This window comes from Lynx rufus, unplaced genomic scaffold, assembly GCF_022079265.1.
Source record: "Lynx rufus isolate CCGP_SWC_20201006 ecotype Redwood Valley unplaced genomic scaffold, mLynRuf1.p SCAF_47, whole genome shotgun sequence".
NCBI classification, from domain to species: domain Eukaryota; kingdom Metazoa; phylum Chordata; class Mammalia; order Carnivora; family Felidae; genus Lynx; species Lynx rufus.
In genome coordinates, this window is record NW_025814864.1 from 1,290,560 (window position 1) to 1,299,075 (window position 8,516).

Consider the following 8,516-nt stretch of genomic DNA (forward strand, 5'->3'; position numbering starts at 1 on the left):
GTGAACCGTGACAATTCACATCTAAACTATCATATAAACAAAACAGTTTAGGGAAGGTATAGTGAACAGAAGATTGGGATTTCAGATTTTTGGAAATCCTTGTCTGACACTCCAACAATTCCTTAGACACCATGTTCTTACCTTCAGTCTAACAGCAATTAGGTCGTTAGACTGGCTAAGAATGTGTTCCAATACTTTGAGGACTTTGCTGTTGACTACTCTTATGGTAGGAGAAACGTGCACATAAAGTGGCTTCTTTGCAAGAAAACCATTAGTTAATACTAAGAAGAGGTTTTCTTGGTTGTGTTAGTTTTAGCAATTTCAAAAGTATGTGAATGACAGAACAATAGAACCCTAGACTAGTTTATACCAGGAACGTGTGTGTGTGTGTGTGTGTGTGTGTGTGTATGAAATACGGAAGCACATGCTGGGAAAGTAGCTCAAAGTAGCTCAAAGTAGAATAGTGGATCAGGAAAAGCTAAATTTTTTTTTAAACTTTATTTATACATATTTAATTAAAATGGAATAGGCATAAACCAAAAAGAAAAAAATTAGGATAAAGAGTCACTACCATTTTGTTTGCTTCCATTGTGCCATGATTTTTTTTAAGTTTATTTAATTTTGAGAGAGAGAGAGAGCGCGTGCGCGCGCGCGCATGAGCGGGGGAGGGGCAGAGAGGCAGGCAGAGAATCTGAAGTAGGCTCCAGGCTCTGAGCTGTCCACACAGAGACTGACTCAGAGCTCAAACCCATGATCCATGAGACCTGAGCCAAAGTTGGACACTAACCAACTGAGCTACCCAGGCACCCCTCCTGGACTGTGCCATGATTTTTAAACCTCAGGAATGGTGTGATCCATCAGGCTTTTCATAATGCTTGGTGCCATCCATTTAATAATATAAAATGGATATTGTATTTGAATAATATATTCAAAGATAAAAGTAGGCATGGTTGTAATAGTAACTATAGTCTCAGATGTTGACCATATGTTTGCAGTTTGAGAGTCCTTCAACTCAATGACATTGTGCCCACTAACTTCACAGATGCTGTGTTCTGTGAGAAGACCGATTCTGGCTGCCGAACTATCTTTCACTATGGGTGTTATCTTTCCATTTTTATTTTTATTATTTTTTTTTTATTTTTTAATGTTTATTTATTTTTGAGAGACAGAGCACAAGCAGGGGAGGGGCAGAGAGAGAAGGAGATACAGAATCCGAAGCAGGTTCCAGGCTCTGAGCTGTCAGCACAGAGCTCGACATGGAGCTCGAACTCACGAACCCTGAGATAGTGACCCAAACCAAAGTCAGATGCTTAACAGACTGAGCCACCCAGATGCTCCATCTTTCCATTTTTAAAGATAAAGCCAACATGTCCAGTACTACCTTCACACAAGGTGATTGTCCGTTCAGAGGGCCTGTCCTGGAATCTGTTCGGAGGGCCTGTCCTGGAACATCCTGGACAGTCAGTAATCTTCTCTCAAAGGCCTTGTGCTTCATCGCGCTCCAGCCTCTGTACAGTTTTCCAAGCTGATCTGGAGTACATGGTCTCCAAATCTCAGACCAACCAATCAGGCAGGAGATTTTGCCTGGACCAGCTGAACAAATACACCATTACTATTGATATTATTACTGATTTAAGCCTGAGCCTAATTTCTCCATCTTGGTCCTTACACAAAATGACTTCCCCAAACCCATGCTTAACTTATGCTCCACAAAGTCCAACATTGTTGCCAGTTATGGGAGCCACCACATTCCTGCTGGAAGGTCTTGCTACCAGCTGCCCCTGATCCGATGCTCCAGGGACCAAGGCTCTATTTGCAGGGATTTCTTCTTCATTAAAACTCAGGCCCACGTACCAAGAGAGCTCCAGATGCGTTCGGTAAAGAGATTTCCCTTTTGGAGATGGGAGCAGAAGCTTCAGATGAAATTGCTGGCTTGGCAGCATTTGCAGAAAAGGCAGCTTGAGCCCGAATTACTTTGCGTACTTTCAGGTCTTCAAGAGATGGCTACAGAGACATTTTTGCAGGACTTTTCTAGGCCCCAAGGACCTGCTCTCTGCCACCACCTCCCAGTAGCTGGTGCAGACTTCCACGAGCAGATGAGAGAAGAGCCACACCTATTGTTGGTTTTGAAAAAATCTTTCGAACTTACTGGAAGTAATTCGAGAAAACCAGAACTTGAAAACATTAATTACAGGTATACACTGTGTGAGTCCAAATGTTCAGGTTTTGGAATTTAAAATAATTCACTACATTTACAATTTAATTAATTAATTAATTAATTAATAATTAAGTCTATATGTATTAAGTGTTAAATGAATATTTGATATTTTTAAAAAGTGCACCATAGTTTATTTCAATTGTGTGGATATAGCATAAACATGGCAATAACCTAAATGTTTATTAGAAGGTTGGGTGGTAAACATGGGGCAAATCCTTAGTAGAATGGAGTACATCCATTAAAATACAACAAAATAGATTTATATTTATTTATAATATAAACATTTAAAAAACATACTTTAAGTTAGAAATCAGGTTACAGAACATCTTTTATGGTATAATCTCATTTTTATTCAATTATACATTCTATCTAAGCTCATAAAGAGATCTAGAAATTTATTCTCTAAAATGTTTGTGATGTTTGCCCCTGGAGAAAAATCACCACTGCATCTGAATAAATTGACTGTCTCAAACTTTACAGTATGTTACAATGGGCACATGTTTCATAAACACACTCAAGGGTCTGATCTCATGCACAAAAGACTGTGACACAGGTTGTGCCTCTCTGCTGAGGCCACGGCCACAGGAGCTGAGTTTACATGTATGCTTGCAAGATGATGCTGGCTGTCATGGAGAGCTGTACAATGGGATGTTTACTGATTCAGCTGTTTTTAGGTAGCATCTCCTGGGTCTGGAATAACTCAGGGAGTCAGCACAAGGAGTGGACTAGTATATAACCCATGAACCTATATCCAGGTTGGCAGCCTGGGAAAGGGAAGACAGCACCAAGGCTCCCTTCCGTGTCACCAGAGCTGCCTGACTGCCTTCTTATGGCTTGTAAAGCAGCTGTTACTTCCTATTTTAAAGCGAGCCAGAGAGAAGAAAGGAAGACAGATTCAGAGGCTCATATGGAAAGCATCCTTGGCCCATGTATGTTGGACTAGTGTGAACAGGGTCTCTGAGATGAACAGGTATCTTCTGACATTTGAGGTGAGTCACCTGCATATAGGTATATGCAGGTATATAGGTCATATCTTGCCTTATGTGCTTGAGTATTTTGACTTAAAATTCCCATAGTGTGACCCACCAAAGACTTAATTTACAGAGCGTTTCAAAACCACATTGTTACAGTTGTCTGTTAGGATACTTTCAATGAAAATGACCACTTAGCATTTATTTTATGGGAAATTACACTTTCATGCTTATAAATGCAAGTATCTTAAATGATAGTTCTCATGGTTGCAAATCCTCACAGGAAAGATATGTGCTGTAGGAGTGAAAACTTTACAAGCTGACTTGAAAATAATTTGGCAGCTGGTATACAATTTCAACATAGCTTTAATCAAGAAATATGTTCTAACAAATTGGCAGGAAAACTTGGAGAGAGTAAGTCCCACAAACACGACGATCTGACCACAGTGCTTCAGTTCCCGTTGCTGGGAATTTCCCTCAAAGAAACAAGCAACAGTGTCAGAAGTCCTTTTGTCCACCTGAAGAAACAGGATAGCACAGTTTATGAGGCTTTGTTATTTTGGCTTTCCTGGATTCAGCCATTCTATGGTCTCCAGCATTTCTATGTGCTGTTTTTATGTTGCATTAAATGGAATTTTTTCTATGCTTTTATTCATGTTTTTGTTTATATAGGAGTGGACATATCACACCTCTGACTCCAGGGCTGCTGGCTCAGAGATTCTCCACCTACCTGGAAATGAGTTCATTCTTCTGGCAACTCTGTACTTCCCAAACCTATAATTACACAACTTAGAGTCATGTACAACCTTGGACCTGTAAGGGATGATCTATGTATTCTATTCTCATCCCAGCTTGTCACAGATACATGAAATAGGGCCCCAGAAAAGTCCGGAGTGTGCTCAGGTTTCCAGACCCAAATCAGCAGTAGGGAAAACCAGAGACTGCGTTTTGGCTCCCAAGCCTGCAGTTTTCTTGGGTGGTTTCTTTTGTCATTGTTAGATCTCATTTTGACAGCTCATGTTTTTTTTCTCCGTTCACCCAGTACAGCCGGAGGCTATTTAAAATGGATTCGTAGTAAATCAGAAAGACCTTTTAAGTCATTCGAGATAATGCAAAATGAGAGAGACAAACGTGTACCCTGCTAAAGGGTTTTTCCCAAAACACTTCTAGCCCTATAACGATATTTGAAGTCTTGGTCTCCGCTTCTCTTCTCTATGTCCATCCACCATGTTTGTCCTTTAGAGGCATAGCTGGGGGATGAAGAGCCCAAACTCTATACACCTCTGCCTTCCCTTCACATGGGCAGTTGATTTGTACTAATCAAAAAAAACATGCGCATATATATTTATCTCTTTTGAGTTTACAACATTATGGTAATTTCTCTTCATTAGACCAATGTTTATATGATTTACAGCAATTGCCTTTAGCTCTGAGAACACTTCTCAGACACCCAAGCAAACATCAAAGAATCTGACTGTAATTCTACACTCAGTCAGCAGTAAATGCCCGTTCCTATGTGTCCACAATGATGTATTTTGATGAGAATAAAGGTGCACCATTTCGGATATCTTTCAGTTTCCAAATCACCACTGACCTACATTTAAGTGACTATGGCTGCTCTTCCGTTAATAAGCTTCCTATCCTTAGGTGTTAGATATAGAATGGGGGAAATTAGAAGTGGTAAACAGATTTAACAACTGTGATACTGGATGAAGCGGCCCAGATTTCAAATCCTGGAAGTATTTCCCTGAACTGATGGTTGATAACCTCCAGAAACCAAACACTGGGTTCAAAGTAAGTCTACCATTGATTAACTCTTCATCCACATGTGACAGGCGGGGTGGTTCATTCTGCCACTTTTTAAAATGCTCCAATGGGGCATACCTCTGCACGTCTTTACTTTAGAGCCTCCAATACACTCAGGAATACATGTCCGATTCGCTTATGGGCTCATTAGGATACCTCTCCCCAAAGAAACTGGGACATAACTCTCCGCTCCTTAGATGTGGGCTGTGTATGATGACCTTTTTCAACAACTGTGTGAAAAGGGGGAAAAGATTAACTTTACAGTGAAGAAACCTGAAAAACATGACCTCATCCAGGTGATACAGGTTAACACCAACACAATGTCATGTTGATCGAATGCACATGTGATGAAAATGGCACTTTACCCAACCACATAATCCCAGTCTAGTAATGAAAACTAGGCAGATGGATTCCAAGTAAGTGACATTGTACAAAATACCTGACCGTCATCCTCAAAACCACTGAGGTCATAAAAACAAGAAAAGTCTGAGAAACAGTCACAGCCAAGAGGAACTTAGGAAGACATTAGTACTGTGTAAGTTGATACTCTGAAGCCATCTTGGAACCGAATGAGGACTTCAAGGAAAAACTAAGCAAATCTGAATAAAATATGAATGTTAATTAATAATAATGTATCAACATTAGTTCATTAATTGTGATAAATATACCACACTGATGTAAGATTTTATAATAAAGACAAACTGGATATTGGGTATACGAAAACATTCTGCATTATTTGCACAGTCATCTGTAAATCTAAAATTGTTCCACAATAAAGATTTTGTTAAAAGTTCATCACACGCATTTATTGACCATAATACACTTATTCGAAAAGCAACTTTGGGGGTGACAGCAGGCAGACACTAGAGCCTTTGCTACCAAGGGTGCCGTAGTCTTCCCCAACATGGTCTCTAGTCAAAGGAGCAGCCCAGAGTCCCCGGGACCGGAGCCCTTGCCATAGTGAGACCTGCCCTTGGGTCCCGACTTGCTGTCACCCCACACTTTCTGGAATTGGGATGCCACGGCTCCTCACCACCCACAGAACTGTGCTGATGCTGTGCTGCTGCCCTACCCCTCGGCCCTAAGTCAGGCCTTTGACCTGCCATCCCTGGGGCCACACTGTGGCTGCACTTTGCACTCTGGGCCCAAGTCACTGCCGTGTCCTCATTCCTAGGCCCATGCTACTGCTACATCTCACCCCAGCCCCAGACCTGAGCCCAGCTGGTGAGCCCCAGAGGCTCAGTGGTGGTCTACACACTCTCGAACCTCACACAACAGCTCCACCACTGCAGCCGCTGTTCCTGTGTCCCTTGTCCCAGATGCCACAGCAGCTAAACGTACCCCTTTCTCTAGCTCCGCTGCCCCTCTGAGTGCTGTATGCCTGACCCGATGCCAAGAGGGCTCCCCTCAGCTTAGCTCTTGCTCCCTTGGAGAAAAAGGAGGATAAGAGGACCTCAGAAGCCTTTGCCACCAAAGACCCCAATGGCCTTTGCCACTGAATGTCCAGCACACTCCCCTAGGACCCCTGCAGTGGTCCCCAGCACTGACCTCAGTTCACAGAGCTGTACAAACACCCTACTGCCATGCCCTCCCCAGAACTAGAGATTCTGCCCCCTACCCTCCCCCTCTGCCACCCCTCCAAGCTGGTGTAGTGCAAAAGGCCAGGAGAGGTGCTGCTCCCTCCACTGCACAGACATGAGATAATTTTTGTTTCTAGGGACAAAGAGGACTAGATGTAACTAGCATTAGTTACAGCTAATGCTGTAACTCCTACATGATGACTTGGGTATGTTCTGATGACAGGCCCTTCCATCCATGAAGTGATGGAATTCAGAGAGTGAGTCCTACCAGCATTCTTCTTAATATGTCAGCAGCACTGCAATAATGGAAATTCAGGAACACCTCAAGAGTTACAGCAGAAAGAGGCAGGGAGATTATCTTGTTCCATAAATTGCAGAAATGAAACCAGATCAATGTAAGCCTTCATCATAACTCATTCTCATTGGGAAATTCAGCCATTGGCACTATCTTCCTGGCGGAGGGAAGGAGACACACATCTGTTATCAGTAAATATTCTGTCTGACAATAGAGGACTCTCCTTGCCTGAGTGTAAATAGTACAACTGGTTTAGGCCCACTAAGCTGTTCTAGATTTCAAACAAAAACAGCTGGGTATGTATATCCTGAACCAGAAAATAGCCTCACCCTAGCAGTTGGAAGATAAATACCAAGCCAGAGGGCCTGAAAGAGACTGGGCATTAAATAGAGACAAGACAGCATTAAATATACTTGTGTGGGAGCCAACATTTTGAAATGTGAGACATTAGGGATCTATTGACAACCTATTAAATGTAAATGTCTATTAACAGACTGTTAGCAGGGGGTGATAAAAAGAATATTTATACTTCAGTGCCATGGTATAAAAATGAAACCTGGGGCACCTGGGTGGCTCAGTTAAGCATCTGACTTTGGCTCAGGTCATGATCTCATGGTTTGTGAGCTTGAGCCCCACATTGGGCTCTCTGCTGACGGCTCAGAGCCTGGAGCCTGCTTTGGATTCTGTGTCTCCCCCTCTCTCTGTCCCTCCCCCACTGATGCTCTGTCTCTCTCTCTCAAAAATAAATTAAAAAATTAAAAAAATAAAAAGTGAAAATAAAAATGAAATCTGGCATGATTGTTCGTACACTGACGAGCTGTACCCTAGGCAGCTGCCACATGCTGTCTCACAGGGAGAGCCTGTCTCCTTTCCTGCCATCTCACTTGATATTTGTCTGGAATAGGGGCCTGTAGCAGTGTGACTGGCATCCCCTGTGGCCCCCTAGCCAGAGTTTGCAAGTGATCGCAGCCTACCACAGCTGACAAGCTCATCACAGAAGCGTTTTGAGTCCTACTTATTGACTTTAGGGCTTCATGTGCATATACACGAGAAAGATACACACAGGGCTTATTGGGGAAAACTGTATCTACTACCAGAGATTTCATCAACTATCTACAGTAGTACCTGGAGTCCTTCCTTCTCAAGAGGAAGACTCTTTATCTGAACAGTGTGAAATAAGAGCTCCAGAATCTTCCAGATTTGGTTGGGATTCTAGCTCACCATTTAATGGACTGTGTGATTTCAGTTACATTAAAAAAAAAAAAAAACTCGTGAAAATCCCACTGTTACTTTTAGGGAAACCATACTAAAAATAAATCAATAATGCTTGGGGAAAAGGAAAGCAAATTTCACCTTAAGTTACAGTATCAGAAGTTTAGTTACCAGATTATTAAACTAACAAATAATGAGTGTTTATTGCCTCTGTATTGGTTACCATACTAGCCACAATATAGCAAGTATGAACAAAATCAATTATGATCCCTTCCCTCACACATTTTACTGTCTAGTGGGAAAAATATGTACTGATCAAATAATCACAACTTCAAATAACTGAATTTTCTATGATGACAAGTGTAATAAAAAGATAAGTACAGGGAGCCATGAAGTGTATAAGGGGGCTTGAATTAATCCTGATTACTGAAGGG

The 8,516-nt window shown here is 41.9% G+C and overlaps 1 pseudogene; it reads right to left on the reverse strand.

Moving 5' to 3' along the window:
• Positions 1-831: 831 nt before the first annotated feature.
• LOC124525763 (syntenin-1-like) lies at positions 832-2,016 on the reverse strand (annotated as a pseudogene).
• Positions 2,017-8,516: the final 6,500 nt, after the last annotated feature.